This window comes from Amborella trichopoda, chromosome 11 (assembly GCF_054954075.1).
Source record: "Amborella trichopoda isolate Santa Cruz 75 chromosome 11, AtrichopodaSantaCruz75HAP2 v2.0, whole genome shotgun sequence".
Lineage (NCBI taxonomy): Eukaryota > Viridiplantae > Streptophyta > Magnoliopsida > Amborellales > Amborellaceae > Amborella > Amborella trichopoda.
This window is the reverse complement of record NC_142346.1, coordinates 30,863,263-30,880,040: the sequence shown is the minus strand read 5'-3', so window position 1 is coordinate 30,880,040 and position 16,778 is coordinate 30,863,263. Positions and strand designations below refer to the sequence as shown.

Genomic DNA, 16,778 nt, shown 5'->3' with positions numbered 1-16,778 from the left:
GTGGTCCTTACATGTGACAAACCATAGTTCATTGTATTGTTGGGTTATGTTAAATACAATTCAATATAAAAAATATCAGATTTAGCTGATGGTTTGAAGAAATTGGGGTGTTTGTTCTAGACTTAAAACATGATGATGCTTTGCACAACATGATTAAAGAGAGAGAGAGAGAGAGAGAAGATTGTTCTAGACATAAAACAGGATGATGCTTTACACAACATGAAGAGAGAGAGAGAGAGAGAGAGAGAGAGAGAGAGAGATCTTATCATAAAGTTAATAGATCGTATATCATCTGACTGTATTGAGTGATAACTCAAAGTAAATGGCAAGCTTCTCATCTATTGATTCAATATAAGTGACTTACAAAAAGTTTACCACCAACTGTAGAGAAACTATTCAATGTATTAACCTTGGATTGTATTCTATTTAGTCCAAACTTACATTTGTTGGAGGCCACATATATAAAAAATGGTGCTTGAGGCAACATTCTATATAAAATAAAGTAACCCTTGGAAAAGGGCAACGTGTAAAAAAAAATGATGCTTGAGGTAGCATTCTTTACAAAAAGTGGTGCTAATGAGAGATCACAAGTTCCATCAAAGGAGCAATTTTCTCAGAACAACAAGTAGTGCTAATGAGAGATCCCTCAGTTCTTCTTGATAAGCTGACTTTCATGAGACTAAGATATCACCAAAAGAGAAACTTCCTGTAACATACAATTGAATTTTACACTTGAGATCACAAAACTAATTTATAAGAATAGTTAACAATGCAATAAACAATAATTACCAGTAATTACTAATGCAACTTCTCCAATGCTCTTCAAACATAAGAAGCATGATTGTTACCTGCATCTTTTACAAACAAAATGCTAATTAATTGAGGTTGGCATGGTGTGGGGTGGAGGGAGAGAGAGAGAGGGAGATCAATTACAAATTCATTAACAATTGAAAATGACGGATTTAAAAAAGGGGTCAATTTAAGAACCTTTTGATTTGCACTCTTCGGTATTCAGAAAACTCCTCAAAGTTGGGCAATTCCTCTTATCACGACCACTACCTCTACACATGGTACATTTCCTATCATTTTTTTGTATATTCTCCAAGAAGGATTTCAACAGATGCTTAGGAGGCTTCCCTTTCATCTTCACTGGTAGGGGGTCAAGTAATCTCTAATTATTTATTAAATTCACATCTTCACTTACATTGACATTTAATTACAAAACTTGGGAATCTTTTGGGCTGCCTTGTTGACATATTTTCTCAATATTTTCTTTGACAATTGCAACTCTATTCAAGCCCTCATCAAGAACATGCATTGCTTCTTGAAATGTTTCTTTATATATAGCACCAGTCTGCAAATTTATCGCCCTTCTACACAATTCATTGTATCGTACAGTCAAGGATTCATGTAAATCAACTTGCATTGTATGACCATGTTTATCTATTGCACACCTTTCCTTGGCATTTTTTGTCCATTGCTTCAAGATGTAACAAGGTGAGATTTTTAAAATATTTTTCATAATGAGAACAATTAAAATGTGTCTACAAAGTAATCCAGCAAACCCAAACAATTGGCAACTACAAGTTACTTTGATGGCAGGTACATTTAATGTAACAATGAATACCCTTTTTTTTTCATCATATTTTGAGACTAAATACAATGATTTCCCCATCATTCTCTGATTCTATCACAACATACTCAATACTGCGACACAATTCCTCTTGAAATTTGTCAAACATTGCTTTGGTAAAAATGCATGTTGCTTCTTTCTCCATTGGAGAATAAGTCTTCAAAACCCGATGTTTGTGAATTGTTTCAAATTTTGCATCTCTCTCATTTCTAAACCGACTATCTAATGCAAGTGCATAATTTTCAACAAATTCTTTGAGTGCCTTTTGCATTTACATAGCCATCAAAAAATGAATTCATACTCTCACTCCGTTGGGTTGTAGACATCTCTGCAAAAAAGGTGTTGCGCATGATTGCTTGAACCCATTGCTTACGAATGCCATATATTCTGATTAGCCATTTATTCTCTCTTAAATTGTAGTGATCAATGATTGTTTGCCAACGTGATTTAAACTCCTATATTATCTCAGAGTTATGGATGCATTTGTGAAAATCATCACTAAAACATTTTTCATGTTCTGCATATACATAAGACAACTTCTCTGGTACTTTCTTCAAAATGTGTCATAAGCAGAGGCGATAGCGAGTATTTGGAAATACTCGTTTGATGGCTGCTCCCATGACAAGAACTTGGTCAGTGATTATTGAAGTTGGATAATGGTCAGACATTGCTTGAAGCCATGTCTTAAATAGCCCAACAAATGACTCTTCACTTTCATCAACTAGTCAAGCACAACCAAATAACACAGATTGACAATGGTGGTTTACTCCTGTAAATGGCGCAAAAGGCATTCGATACTTGTTTGTCAAATATGTTGTGTCAAACACAATAACATCCCCAAAAAATTGATAGTTCATCCTTGATCTAGCATCGGCTCAAAATATTATACTCAAATGTCCATTCTCATCTACTTGCATCGCATAGAAAAATGCAGGATTCTCAAATTGCATATTTCTAAAGTATTCAAGAACAAGTTGAATATCTCCTTTTTCAAATCTCTTTTGCCGACCTTTGGCAATGTGATTTCGACAATGACGATCAATGAATGCAAGATTGTCACTTTCACCCGCCTCTTGGCTAAGCACAGACATTATAAGGCACAGACGTAATCCGGCACTGGTATATGTGTCTATAATATGTTATGCCTTGTTGGTCATCTTCTTATGTGATCGCAGATATTGAACTTCTCCGGCTTCGCTAGCAAATAGTTGTGATCTTTCACAAACTTCCTAATGACCCATTCACCACTATCAATTTTCTTCACCATCATCATTGCCTTACACCCTTCTCAAGTTATTGCACGTGGTCTTTTAACTCTATTTTCATTGTCCATGTATTTCTTCTCTCGAAATCCTTGTTTTGAACAAACAAATTTTATGGCATTTACAATTCCATCGTGCGCATAATAAAGGATACTGACACACATACTAAAACCCACCCTCCTAGCATAATCATTATAGAACTCCTTCGTAGATTTCTGAGATTCAAATTTCATTCCTTCAAATGGTTCAAACTTCAAATTTCATTAGATTCAATTACAACTTTTACCATAGAATTTTCTATCATTCTAGCATCATCATTGACATAATGAGAAGCCTCCACCAAATCTTCAGTTGTATACTCATCCTCAATTACAATAGGATCCTCAACTACTACATGAGTAATGTCCCAAAATTCATCTCATTGTAACTAATAACATCATTGGTGAAAGTATGACTCTGATTTTTGTCAATATCCATGAAAATATATATGCAAAAATAACCTGTGCAGACACATCAACTATCAAAGTGAAGGGAAATGTGAAAATCTTTATGCAAAAAATCAGTCCAGCACAAGCACCATAATACCCAAAGTATAAAGCACAAGCACCAGGAACCATGAACTAAAGGAAAGCAAATCCCAACCCAAGAAACCAGGTACCTCTCTCTCTCTCCACCTTTTTAATATTTTTGAGTAAATAAAACAGAACAATACAAAATGTTTTTTTTGGAAAATTCTATAGATTTTCTAAGAAAAATCCCTTTTCATTTTCCTTTTTGAGCTTTCCGATGATTTGTTCATCTTCATTTTGAGTCTTTAACAGGCATGTTTAAATCTCAACACTACTTAATTTCAAGCATTCTCACCTATAAAGAAAAGGCGATATCAAGAAAAAAGCAAACAGAGAAAGTTACATCTTCAATAAAACCAATAAATACTACAATAATACAATAGCAAAAGACCATTCTATCAAGTTCACGTTTCCTCCATTTTCCAAGAAATTAGTGTGTGCACCATTCTTTGATAAAAAAGGATCTCTCCTTACCTGTCTGATAAACTTTGGGGCACCTCCTATAGCTCTGTGAGGGTCTGAAAGAGACTCTACCTCATATATAGTTACATGGAGGGCTCCATGGAGCAAAATATGAGCCACATTCACTAATAAACAAAAGATTTGACCTAAAAACCCCACAAACCAATGGAAGTGGAGCCAAAACACTCAATTTTAAAATGTAATTTCCAATCGTTGATTCTAAGAAAATTAGGAGAAAAAAAGATCATTTCAGTAAAGGACCATCACCAATAAAAATAACTCAGATCCACCAAAACACCATCTCAACCAGATTTGGTCACCAAAATCACTGAAAATTAGGCAGATCAACAAGATAACTTGTTGGAATTGAGGCTGCACGATAGCGTTCCAGAAGAGTAGAGAAAATTTATCAGAGAGCTTGTTAATGGTGTTAATGGTGATCACAGAGAATTTCCTTTATACAAAGCAAATTACCCAAAAAAAGAAAATTAGGAGAAATTTCAATAAATCACTTAAATAACCATCTTTACATAAATAAATGAAATTAAAGAACAAATTATCCTCCATCTTCATTATTTTCTAATTCAAGAATAACAAAAATACAAGAAAATTGCAGAAAAATCGCACCTTCTACACCAAGAGCCCTGATTTGGCTATTTGGAGCCAAATGCACCTTCTACACCAAAAGCCCTGATTTGGCTATTTGGAGTCAAATGCACCTTCTACACCAAAAGCCTTACTTGTTTGGGGTTCTTGAACCATATTGATTTAGCTATTTGGAGCTTTTGAGTTTGCTGGTGATCTTCCTCTTTTTTTGGGAGCAATGAGAGGGATGGAATGGGATAATGAGTGCGGAAAGAAGAGAGATAAAGCTTGGAGAGGAAAAAGGAGAGAAAGAGATGATAAGGGGAGATGATGGGGAGAGGAAGTTAGAGGAGAGAGGAACAGGAGGAGAGTGAGGGGAGTGAAGGCAGAAGAAAGCTTGCTGGTAGAGAGATAGACGTGGTAGAGGACGACAGAGGGGCAGAAGGAAGGAGAGAAGCACGAGAGATTGAGGCGATGGATTTGACGTTTTGAAAAGTTAATCTCAGCCGTTGGATTGCTCAAGGATCCAAGGGCTAAAATTTAGCCAACTCATCGTCTCATTCTACGATAATGCAACCGTTGCATCAAATCATTTCTCCACAAACTTTAAATTATATATATATATATATATATAAATTATATATATATAAATTATATATATATATATATATAAATTATAGCATTCACTTTCACGACAATGAACGTAGTAGGACTTGATGATTAGCGCTGTTGTAGTCTGATTTAGTTGCAGAATGAATAGACCTCGAGTTCCCTCAACTCCAGACAAATGTATGTTTGCTTTCTATTGTATTAAAGAAAATACTATATATATATATACCACTCATTACAACAAAATTGCGGTGGCCCATTTGTTATTAGCAACCTTTTAAAATACCCCAGCAAGAGGTGTTGTTAAGTTCAACTATAGGATTCAAACCTCCAGAAGTTAACTTAAGTTTTGAAACTATGAGACAAATGTTTGTTTTTAGACGATGCTTTCCTCCTTCCACCATTGCAAACTCCAGCTTTTTTTTTTAGAAAAAAAAAATATATATAAAGCAGAAAAATAAGAGGTTCAACCATAGGATTCGAACATTCAGAAATTAACTAAGTTAACTCCAGCCTTTTTTTTTCTTTTTTTTAAAAAAAATAATATAAAGCAGAAAAATAAGAGGTTCAACCATAGGATTCGAACCTTCAGAAGTTAACTAAGTTTTGAAACTATGGGACAAATGTTTGTTTTCAGACGACGCTTTCCTCCTTCCACCATTGCAAACTCCAGCTTTTTTAAAATATATATATATATATATATAAAGCAGAAAAATAAGAATTAACTCCAGCTTTTTTTTTTTTTTTAAATATAAAGCAGAAAAATAAGAGGTTCAACCATAGGATTCGAACCTTCAGAAGTTAACTAAGTTTTGAAACTCTGAGACAAATGTTTGTTTTTAGACGATGCTTTCCTCCTTCCACCGTTGCAAACTCCAGCTTTTCTTTTTTTTTAAAAAAAAAAAAAATATAAAGCAGAAAAATAAGAAGTTCAACCATAGGATTCGAACCTTCAGAAGTTAACTAAGTTTGCAAACTATGAGACAAATGTTTGTTTTTAGACGATGCTTTCCTCCTTCCACCATTGCAATCTTTTTTTTTTTTCGATGGTGAAGGGAGAAGGAAGGCAGACGCGTAGGGGTGTGGTGACTGTCTATGATAATGGTGCTTCCTCTCTCGTATGAATTGCTATTTTTGTAAAGATTTTTTTGTCTTATTACGGTGCATTGGCAACATATTTTGAGGACATGTTTCGTTTAAAGGTTATGGGTCACAATTTATAATAATTGTTTTGCGGAGAAAACGCAACAAATTGTTGCAATTTCTGGCAGGTGTATGCACATCGGCAATTTTTAGAGAGAGAAATTGCAATTCTCATTAAGATCTTCGGTTGAGGCATCTTCTATTATTTAATCACCATTGTTTTTTATTAAGTTAATTTGAAGGTTATTGTTATCTCTTTATAATGGCTGATTCAGAAAATAACTCCAACGTAAAACTTACTATTATTCTTTTGAATGGATTGAATTATTTTGCTTTGTCCAAAGTTGTTTCTCGTTCTCTCTCTAAAAAATCTAAACTAAGACACATAATTATGAAAGAAAACATAAATATTGATTACAAAACCTCTGATTGAGAAATTTTCCCTCGTTGTTAATAATGAGAAATATAAAACAAAAGTTGTCAAAATAATGGTGGAGGTAGTGGCACTAAAAATTATTGCGATAGTGAAAGGGGTCGTAGTAATAGAAGACATCATAGATGAATGAGAAGTGTTAGATATTATACCCGCACTTAAGGCCTATGAATAACAGGACAGCCGATAAATCTACCGTTCAACCAGCAACCACTCAAACCCATCACTACAACCGTGATCATTATCAACAACCAAGTAACAACACTAGTTCTTCCTTCACACATAATCATTCTTCTACATTCCTTAACATAGGTAACCCTTATGCTTTCATCTCTTCTTGTGATACTTTTCCTTGGATAATAGACTTAAGGGCTACAAATGATATGACTGGTAACTTACAGTGTCTATCCAACCTAGAAAATAATGAAAATATAAACCTTGTGTCAAATGCTAATGGTTCCTTAATTCCTATCAATGGTGTTAGTCAGACCAAATTCTTCTCCAAGTCTCATAACTCCGGAATTCTTTTATGCCACCATTTTCTTCTAATTTGATATCTGTCAGTAGAATTACTTAGAGCATGAATTTTTATACCTGCACTTAAGGCCTAAGAATAACAGGACAGCCGATAGATCTACCGTTCAACCAGCAACCACTCAAACCCATCACTGCAACCGTGATCATTATCAACAACCAAGTAACAACACTGGTTCTTCCTTCACACATAATCATTCTTCTACATTCCTTAACATAGGTAACCCTTATTTTCATCTCTTCTTGTGATACTTTTCCTTGGATAATAGACTCAAGGGCTACAAATGATATGACTGGTAACTTACAGTGTCTATCCAACCTAGAAAATAATGAAAATATAAACCTTGCGTCAAATGCTAATGGTTCCTTAATTCCTATCAATAGTGTTAGTCAAACCAAATTCTTCTCCAAGTCTCATAACTCCGGAGTTCTTTTTATGCCACCATTTTCTTCTAATTTGATGTATGTCAGTAGAATTACTTAGAGCATGAATTGCAATGTTAATTTTTCTTCAAAATCTGTGACTTTTCAAGATCGGGCCACAAAGAGGAAGATTGGTGAATGAATACTGTCTCATGGGCTACATTTATTTAATCAAGAGAATAAAGCTTTGGTTGCCAATCACAATAATTATGATATTAATAAATTGTGGCATTGAAAATTTGGACACCCTTCATATAAAGTTTTGAAAATTTTTATGTCTTCTCTATTTGTGATCTCTCATTCTTTTGAAGTTGGAAAATTCTCAAAATAAACAAGATTTCATTTTCAGTCTTTTATGCATGTTTTAAAGAAACCCTTTTATTTGATACATTTTGATGTGTGAGAACCAACCCTAGTTAATTTTTATGATGACTTTAAATATTATTGATGATTGGTCTTATGCTACTTGGGTATATTTATTGAAATAAAAAACATAAGTTTTTTTTGTGTTCAAAGAATTTTCCAAACCGATTTCTACTCAATATAATGACAAGATTAAAATTCTGCGAACAAATAATGACACAGAGTATGTGAACAAAGCATTTTCTGAGTATTTATGTAATCTTGGAATTATACACCAAACGTCATGTGTTGGAACACCTCAACAGAACGGAGTTGATAAAAGAAAAAATAGACACTTTTTGAAAACTACACGGTCTTTGATATTTCAAATACATGGTCCAAAACTCTATTGGTTAGAAGTTATTTTAACTGCTTGCTATCTGATTAACAAATTTTTGAGTAAAATTATTAAGGATAAACCTCCCTTTAAAGTATTGAAAATAGAAAAAATTAATTTGTCCAATTTGCATGTATTTAGATGCATGTTGTATGTTCATGTGGATTGACAAAACATGGATAAGCTTGATAAACATTCCAAGAGATGTGTGTCATTCTTGGATACTCCTCTACTCAAAAGGGATGCAAATGTTATGATCCCACCATTAGAAAAATATATATTTCTCGAGATGTTCAATTTGTTGAAACAGACTCTTATTTCCAAGACACTTTAGATAGTGATTTAGAAAAATGATTCAGGGGGAGTGTTCAAGAAGTCATTTTTCATTGCCCAATATTAGTACTAGTAATGTGTCCAACATGCCTGAAAAAGTCATGATGATCAAGTCGAAGCTGAAGATAACTCTAAAACTCAACAAACTGGTTTAGAAGAAGAAGCCTTTGTGGTGGCCCCACCTGATCTCCCCTTGTGCAGGTCTTTTCATATCTCTCAACTTTTATCTAAACTTCAAGATTTTTATACTTGTCATGCAATTTGTTATCCTGTTCAAAATCATATTTCCTATGAAAATAGCTATCCTGCCTATTTTACTTTTTTTTACTCCATTTCTAATAATTTCGAGCCAATCAATTTTCAAAATAATATTTCTCAACCTGTAAGGAGGAAAGCCATGAAAGATGAACTTCAAGCACTTGACAACCATACTTAGGACATTATCAAGTTCTTGTCAAGTCACCTAAAGGAAATAAAACAGTTGGACGTAGAAAGGTTTTTAAAATAAAATATAATAGCGATGAGTCTGTTGAGAAATATAAAGTCAGGTTGGTGGCTAAAGGAATTACTCAAACTTATGGAGTCGACTATAAAGGGACTTTTGCACTAGTTGCCAAGATGAATATTGCTCGTATTCTTTTATCTATCGCAGTTAATTATGGGTGGTCTCTACATCAGATAGATATTAAAAATACATTCTTACATGGGGAACTTGTAAAAGAAGTTTATTCCATTTTAAAGAAAAGGAAAATTGACTGGTATGCAACTAAAGAAGGCCTTGTATGGACTTAAACAACCACCTCGTACATAATTTGTACCAAACTCAGCTAAGTTTTGATGAGTGTCGGGTTTCTTAGTAGTTCAACTAATTCTTCGAAGTTCATTAAAAGGGGAATTTCAGGTACAACAATAGTACTCATTTATGTTGATGATATTATAATTACCGGTGATGATAACGAAAGAATCATGTAACTTAAAAATTATCTTCACAAGAAATTTGACATCAAAGACCTTGGTCAACTAAAGTATTTTCTTAGTATTGACGTAGCACATTAAAAAAAGTGACTCTTCATTTCTTAAAGGAAATATGTCTTAGACCTGCTGAAAGAAACTAACAAACTGAGAGTCAAACCTGTTGACACCCATGTTGCTATTAATTGCAAGCTTGATTCAAGGAATGGAAAACCTCTTAAAGATGTGGGTGGCTTTTAGAGACTTGTAGGCAGATTTGCTTTATTTGATTGTGACATAACCAGATATAAGATATGCGGTTAGCTTTGTGAGCCGATTTATGCATGCTCGTAGATCATGTCAAATGGAGGCAATGAATAGGATTTTTAGATATTTTAAGTCGTCACGCGGTAGAGGTATTTGAATGAAACTAAATGATCACACTAATATTATTGGTTATTTTGATGCTATCTGGGTAGGTAGCCCAATTAACAGGTGGTCCACCACCGGCTATTGTACATTGGTCGGATGAAAATTAGTTACTTGAAAAAACAAAAAACAACATGTAGTGGTTCTTCAAATAGCCTTAAGAATCAATGGCATCATGAGAATTCAAGATGTAAATCAAGCAACAACTTTCAAATGAAGTGAACCCCCCTTTTTTTTGTTCTTCATGATGACAAATAAATAAATAAATAAGTAAAGTGGTGAGGGGGGGTGTAAAGAGCCACGGGAGAGTTAAAGAGAGAAAACAAGAGCCTGAGGGTTTAGCACCTACAAGCGGTCGGGCCAAACCAAGGACACGCGGCTATGAAACGTGTGGACAGAGTCTAGTAGGCCTTGGAAAGCACGAGTCTCATATAGATATGCCTTTGATTTTTTATTTTTATTTTTATCTTATCTTTTAGGAAAAAATAAAAAATAAAAACATTGCTGGAATAGAGATTTAGATTCTACTACTTTTTTTAATTTTTGGTTTTAATTTTTGGATTTAATAATGCAAATCTAAAGAAATATCAGATAAAATCTCCCTAAATTTATGTTTTATATTGTTAGAATTATAATCGATCGATAATCGTAGGGTCTTTCACGTTTCAAATAGAATCTTGTAAAATCAGTCTTCTTTGAAAACCGTCGGCAAAGCTAGCTTAAAATTATGCAAAATCCATAAAACCAAAAAACTAAGATAGAAGAACTAGAATAAACTTAAAAATTGAAGACGGGTTGTGGGTGGCCCAGATTGGACTGACGATTCAAGTGCCTTCATCCTCAACACGCTAAATCTTTTGCTTGAATTTAAGAGGTACATAAGGCAGGTTCATCATAGGGTTTTGAATTTTGCCCGGACTACATCAAAGAAAAATTGATAGACACAACAAAAATAAAATGAAAAATAAAATATAATGAGAATTTTGAGAGATTTGAACCAAACCATGAACAAATAAATCCCTTGTAACGTACAAAACACAAATAAAACTCCAAAAACACCCCAAAAAAACCAATGACGCAGCAATCAAATAAGTAAGAAAACAATATGACAAGAAAGGTTGGTCACTTCAAACATGCTTAGACGAATTAGGGAAGAAGTACTATCTAGTGGAAGTTTAAGGTTGCAACCTTAAAAAATGCATAGTTACAGATGCACTTAAAAAATCATTGGAAAAGAGTATATTAATGTTAAAAAGCCCTCTAATTGATCATCTCAAAAATTCATTGGAAAAGAGTATATTAATGTTAAAAAGCCCTCTAATTGATCATCTCAACATTGAGATGTATGAATATGAAAAATAAATAAATAAATAAAGATTTTGAGTCTCATAAATAGTGCATATTTTATCACATTATCTAGACCGTTAATTTTCAAAATTTTCATATGTTTATAGATCCATTTGATTTTAACCATTTTTAAAGTTTAAAATTTTATAATTAAAAATAAAAATATATTTTCAAGTAATCCTAAGAATTTTTTATATCAAAATTACATGTTATGATAAAATGTAAAGGTGCTTCGTAATTGGATGGTTTAAGGTTGCAACCTTATAGAAAGCCTTAATATTAAAAGGCCTAAAAACAATACACATGATGACCTTTATCACGAGAATCGCAAAGAAGCATTTCCTCGCTATTATCCCCTGAACTGCAAACTTGATAATGAACACTCCATAGTCTAAATCGCCTAAAAGCTCAATAGAATTATATTCTTCTGGCAATGAAAACTCAAAAGTATTTGCCATTATTTATGTACTTTTTGGTTGAAGATTCAGGAAAGTTGTAGAGGAATAAAGGGGCCTTTGTTTTCTTTTTGACGCTCGCCATTGCAGGGATGCTAGCCAAAAAATGGAAAGGTAGCTGGTGTGAAAGGAAAATGTATATTGTCTATTAAGTTAATATAAAAGCTGTATATTGTAATCAGTGTATTTGGGATGTTAGATTACAATATACATCTTTCATATTAACCTGATAGACAATATATACTTTCTTTTCATAACTGGAAAATGGAGGGGGTCACCAGAAATTTCAACGGAGAAGATTTATCAAAGCAACAATGATCTTAAGTGAGTTGAGAGAGAGACAGGTATCTTTTTTTGAATTTCTAATTTAAATCAATAATGGTGCTTTAGTCATAATTTTTTCTATTGAGTAACCAAAAAAAAAACAAGAAAAAAAACAGGTTCTAGGGTAATGAATGTGAGGAACTTTTCAACGTGTAGCATTATAGTGAGGACTTCTCTTTTATTTTGAAACAACATAAACATGAATGTGGTATTCATGTTGTATGGTATATCATAAATCGTTTGCTGTTTATATAAGAAATACAATCACCTTTAATTGTTACTGTAAAATCCAATAACTAAGAGTGCCTCGCAAAGTTAAACAAATGACTTTTTGTTCTATTTTTTACTCTTAACTTCGCTTCTAAATGTGATTATGACCTCGTATCAAAAGGTAAATATTTTTATATGTTATATCAGTTTTGTTTTATGAGGCGAAATGTTGGCCAGTCAAGAAACAACATATTTATAGAATGACTGTATCTAAAATGAGGATGTTGAGATGGATGAATGGCAAGATAAGAAGGGATATAATCCAAAATGAATACATCTGGCAGAACTTAAGTGTGGTCCAATAGGTGAAAAGATGAGAAAAAATAAACTTACGTGTGTTGGTCATGAGACAACACTCGTTAGAAGGTGAGACTTCGTAAAAGTAGAAGGCTAAAAAAAGACAAGAGGTAAACCCAAAATGACATAGTTGGAAGTAGGGAGAAAATATATGAGGAGCAAAATGACAGACCAAGATTCGTATAACCAACTCCAAATAGTTGAAAAAAAAAACTATGATGATGATGATATAAAAAGTAAATAGTTTTATATTATATACCTTTTTCTTTTCAAACTAGAAGGCACGTATAGGTCTTCAAGTGGTTTTCATGCGCACTCGTAGAAATGTGATGGGGGCATTTAACCTCATCTGTTTCCGCATGCAACCCAAGTATTATTCAATGTAAATCTTGTAGTTTGCCCTGCATGCAAATCATTGTTCGTAAAACCAGCCGGTCCGAACTGGAACCGGCCGATTAGATCGGTATCGGTAAGATACCAATTTCGGTTAAGGCCGATTTTGTGGTAGTACTGAAAAGAAGCCGTTTTTTCAAAAAAACCGGTACCAAAATCAACCAGATCGAGGTTGAACTGGCGGTATTTACTCAAAACCAGTTGGTTTTGCCTAACCGGTCCAGTTTACTGTGAAAACGCTCGATATAACGTTGAAAATGGCAACACAACAAATAACAACCGTTATTTGACATAGAAGTCGTTATTTGTAACAGAACCCGTGATTCACCTTTTGCAGGCTTTTTTTTATTCCATTTTTTGCCGTGTTTTTGTTTTTGTCGGTCAATTATTGCACTTATACACTATAAATCTTCTATAAATCATTGAGTATTGAATAAAAAATCGAAGATTATTTCATTTTTGTTGATCTTTCTTGACGTTATTTCGTGTTTTTCAGTTTTCAATGAACAATCCGCCAATCGAAGGATTTTGGTGTAGTTTTTCATTTGTTTTCGATAAAAATTGGGGGCTTTTAATGATCACATAGATATCTAGATTTCTAGACTCCTGATTTCATTTAAATGGAGAGATTTGGAGCTCGCTTTTGAGATTGAAGCTTCATTGGAGTAGGAAGAAAACAAGGTAAGCTCCAATCCGATTTTTTTTTAATTTGTTTCCTATTTTTCAGCCTTTTTTATGATTATTTAGACAATATTTGACTGAGATTATTGATTGCATTCAATAAAAGAATGGATTTGAGAACAAAAACAAACATTTGGAGCTCGATGTTAGGGATTTTAGGGTTTCTTGAATAAAAAAAGAAGTTGGTATATTTTTGGTGAGCTTCTTGGATTGTTTTTAATGTTATATATATATATATATATATATATATATATATATATATATATATATATATATATATATATATATATATATATATATATATATATATATATATATATATATATATATATAGATATTATATAAATATGGTTGTTAAAGTTGCAATTTTGTGAATCGTATTGTTTGTTATGATTTGTTTTTAGAGAAATTTTGTTGGATTGTTACTGATTTCAGGAATTTGTTGGTTTATTTTATTTATTTTTAGTTGAATTGTATGACTGCTGTGTAATCAGTTAGTTATAATTGAACCCATTCCCCTAAGTCCCAAAATTTAAATACAATCTCTACACTTTCTCACGCGCATTTTCAGCCTCTTTATGTCTATCTGATTTCTGTGCCCTCTCTCTCTTTCATCGAGCAACGGGTTTTCTTTTTTCCAGTTCCAAGACAGGATTTGGACCACCTTTTTGGTTCAGATTAAAAGCAGTATTCGGATTAGGAGCCTTGTTCTTGATTCCCTTGTGCTTTAATAGTTTATGGTAGATGATCTAGTCTTTGATCTCCATGTGTTTGTCAGTGGTGTGGAATTTCACAATCTTTTCTGAAAAAATAGTTCGTTATTTGTAAATTATAGTTTCATTTTCTGAATGGCATGAAATTTTTGGGCTTTGCTGCGCAAAATTGCAATTTTCTATAGAAATAGAAATTATATATGGGCGTTCATAAATATTCAGTTTTTTTTTTAATTCTGGATATCTTGTAAAAATTAAGCTGATGTTTAGCTTTTCTTTTTTGATTGTTATCTTATACGTGTATTGGTGAATTCTAATCAGTATAGGAACAAGTTCCTGGAATTAACGAGTTTCAGGTTTTTCTAATTTTAAAAGAATATGGAACTACATGGCTTAGGTTTCTAAGAATCCCTATTACACCCTGTTGGGCTTAGAGAAATTCATGAATTGTTTATCAGGAGTCTTTGAAACTTGTGTTTGTTGTTTTATGTACATATCTTGTATGCCATGCCTAATACTCTTGTCCATTTTTGGGTAATAATTTCTTTGAATGTATATTTGACAGTAAGCTCATGTCTATGTTTTGTTATAAATTTTAAATATATTGCTCGTGTTGAGCTGACTCATGCTTGTCCCTAGGCCTACTAAATCTTGAATTGGTTCCTTTATAATCATAAGAAACACAGATAATATCAGTGAATACTTTAAAAGTGTTGAATTCTGTTGGTAAACACAAAAACTACTCATATGGATGTATTCTTATGTAAATCTTTATAAATACGTAATATGGTCAGTAAAATTCTAATCATAAGTACCTACAGGATCTACTGGCAATCAAGATTTGGAATCTCGTAGTTGTTAATCTTTATCCATATCTCTCATCCGTTGGATAGAATTATTTCAGCCTTGAATCAAATTCTTCTTTTTTGTAGTGGTATCAAAATGAGTTTTTTTTTTCAGGAGTAAATGAACTCACCCACATTGGTTGTTTTTCTCAATTTGCATTGATCCAAATTATGAAGTAGACCAAGCGTTAATGCATATATTAGGGCTATTTTGTTTACACAGTATGTTGCAATGACATATTTGGAACCTGTAATTGCACCTGAAAAGCACATTTCTTCGAGTCTCCAAAGAGAACTAGATCTTTATATGTAATTACCCTAGAAACCAATTCATTGCACAAAAAATTGAAATAGTTTGAATATTGATTGGCTTGACTACTATGCTATATTTGTATTCATTGTCAATGCCTTCTTGATTGTAGTCTTTTGCTATCATGGGAGGATTGGACCTCTCCAATTATTCGACTCGAACTGTACTCTGGATATTGAACTTATGCTATTTTTTAATTGGAGGAAGAAGGATGAATTCCAATGTGTCACTTTTATGTAAACTCAATTTCTTGATGTGTTTATCCATCATTGAACTTTGACAGCTGTAAAATAAGAATTGGAATGGTTAAATTTATATTTGAGGTAATAAAGCATCACACTCAGTTATCTATCATTAAGGGGCGTTCATGTGACACTTTCGACTAGAGTATTAAAGAGTAGGCAGAGCAGCATCTGGAGTTGGAAAAAGCGCACCAAATATGCTTTACAAGGATGAAAATTCTGAAAACTAGGAGAATGGGCGCCTTTGGTTGCAATATGTGTTTGATGAAGGAGAGTGCCGCAACAACTCTTGCATTATATGAATTTGTTATACAATAGTGTTGTCCAGGCCTTTTTTTTAATGGGCTTTGCATTCTTAATTATTGCTTTCTTTTTTTCTTGTTGATATACATGTAAATTAATATTTGTTATGATATTGCCATGCTTACAAGGTCTTCTTTTCTTGTTGATATACAAGTAAATTAATCTTTGTTATGATATCACCATGCTTACAAGGTCCCTTGGTAGAGTGATCTTCCCAAATAAATATTTTTTTTAATGAACTTTTATGTTTAGAAAAATTTACATGAAAATAATAAGATGAGGAGGGGAGATATAACGTGGTAGTATGGCACAAAAATGAATAATAAAATAATAGTTCGATGTAATTTTTGTAACAAGGAAATGGATAATGGTATTTATTGCTTAAAAGAACACCTTACTCGGGTAAAGAGTGATGTCACCGGTTTTAAAGAAGTGCCACCGGCAATAAAACAACAAATGCTAAAATTAATTACAGATGGAAAAGAAAAAAAGA

The 16,778-nt window shown here is 32.9% G+C and overlaps 2 long non-coding RNA genes and 1 pseudogene across 3 annotated transcripts; 1 reads left to right on the top strand and 2 right to left on the bottom strand.

The window, feature by feature from the left end:
• Nucleotides 1-395: 395 nt before the first annotated feature.
• On the bottom strand, nucleotides 396-4,945 carry LOC148779840 (uncharacterized). 2 transcript variants are annotated; one of them, XR_016044296.1, is made up of 3 exons: nucleotides 4,554-4,945; nucleotides 790-854; nucleotides 396-706 (listed from the first exon to the last, which is right to left on the bottom strand). It is a non-coding gene; the product is annotated as an uncharacterized LOC148779840 (long non-coding RNA). The 2 variants fall into 2 exon arrangements; XR_016044295.1 differs by having other exon boundaries at nucleotides 790-848.
• Nucleotides 1,641-2,759, bottom strand: LOC148779841 (protein FAR1-RELATED SEQUENCE 5 pseudogene; annotated as a pseudogene).
• Nucleotides 4,946-14,261: 9,316 nt separating the features above from the next.
• On the top strand, nucleotides 14,262-16,416 carry LOC148779839 (uncharacterized). Its single transcript, XR_016044294.1, has 2 exons — nucleotides 14,262-14,612; nucleotides 15,853-16,416. It is a non-coding gene; the product is annotated as an uncharacterized LOC148779839 (long non-coding RNA).
• Nucleotides 16,417-16,778: the final 362 nt, after the last annotated feature.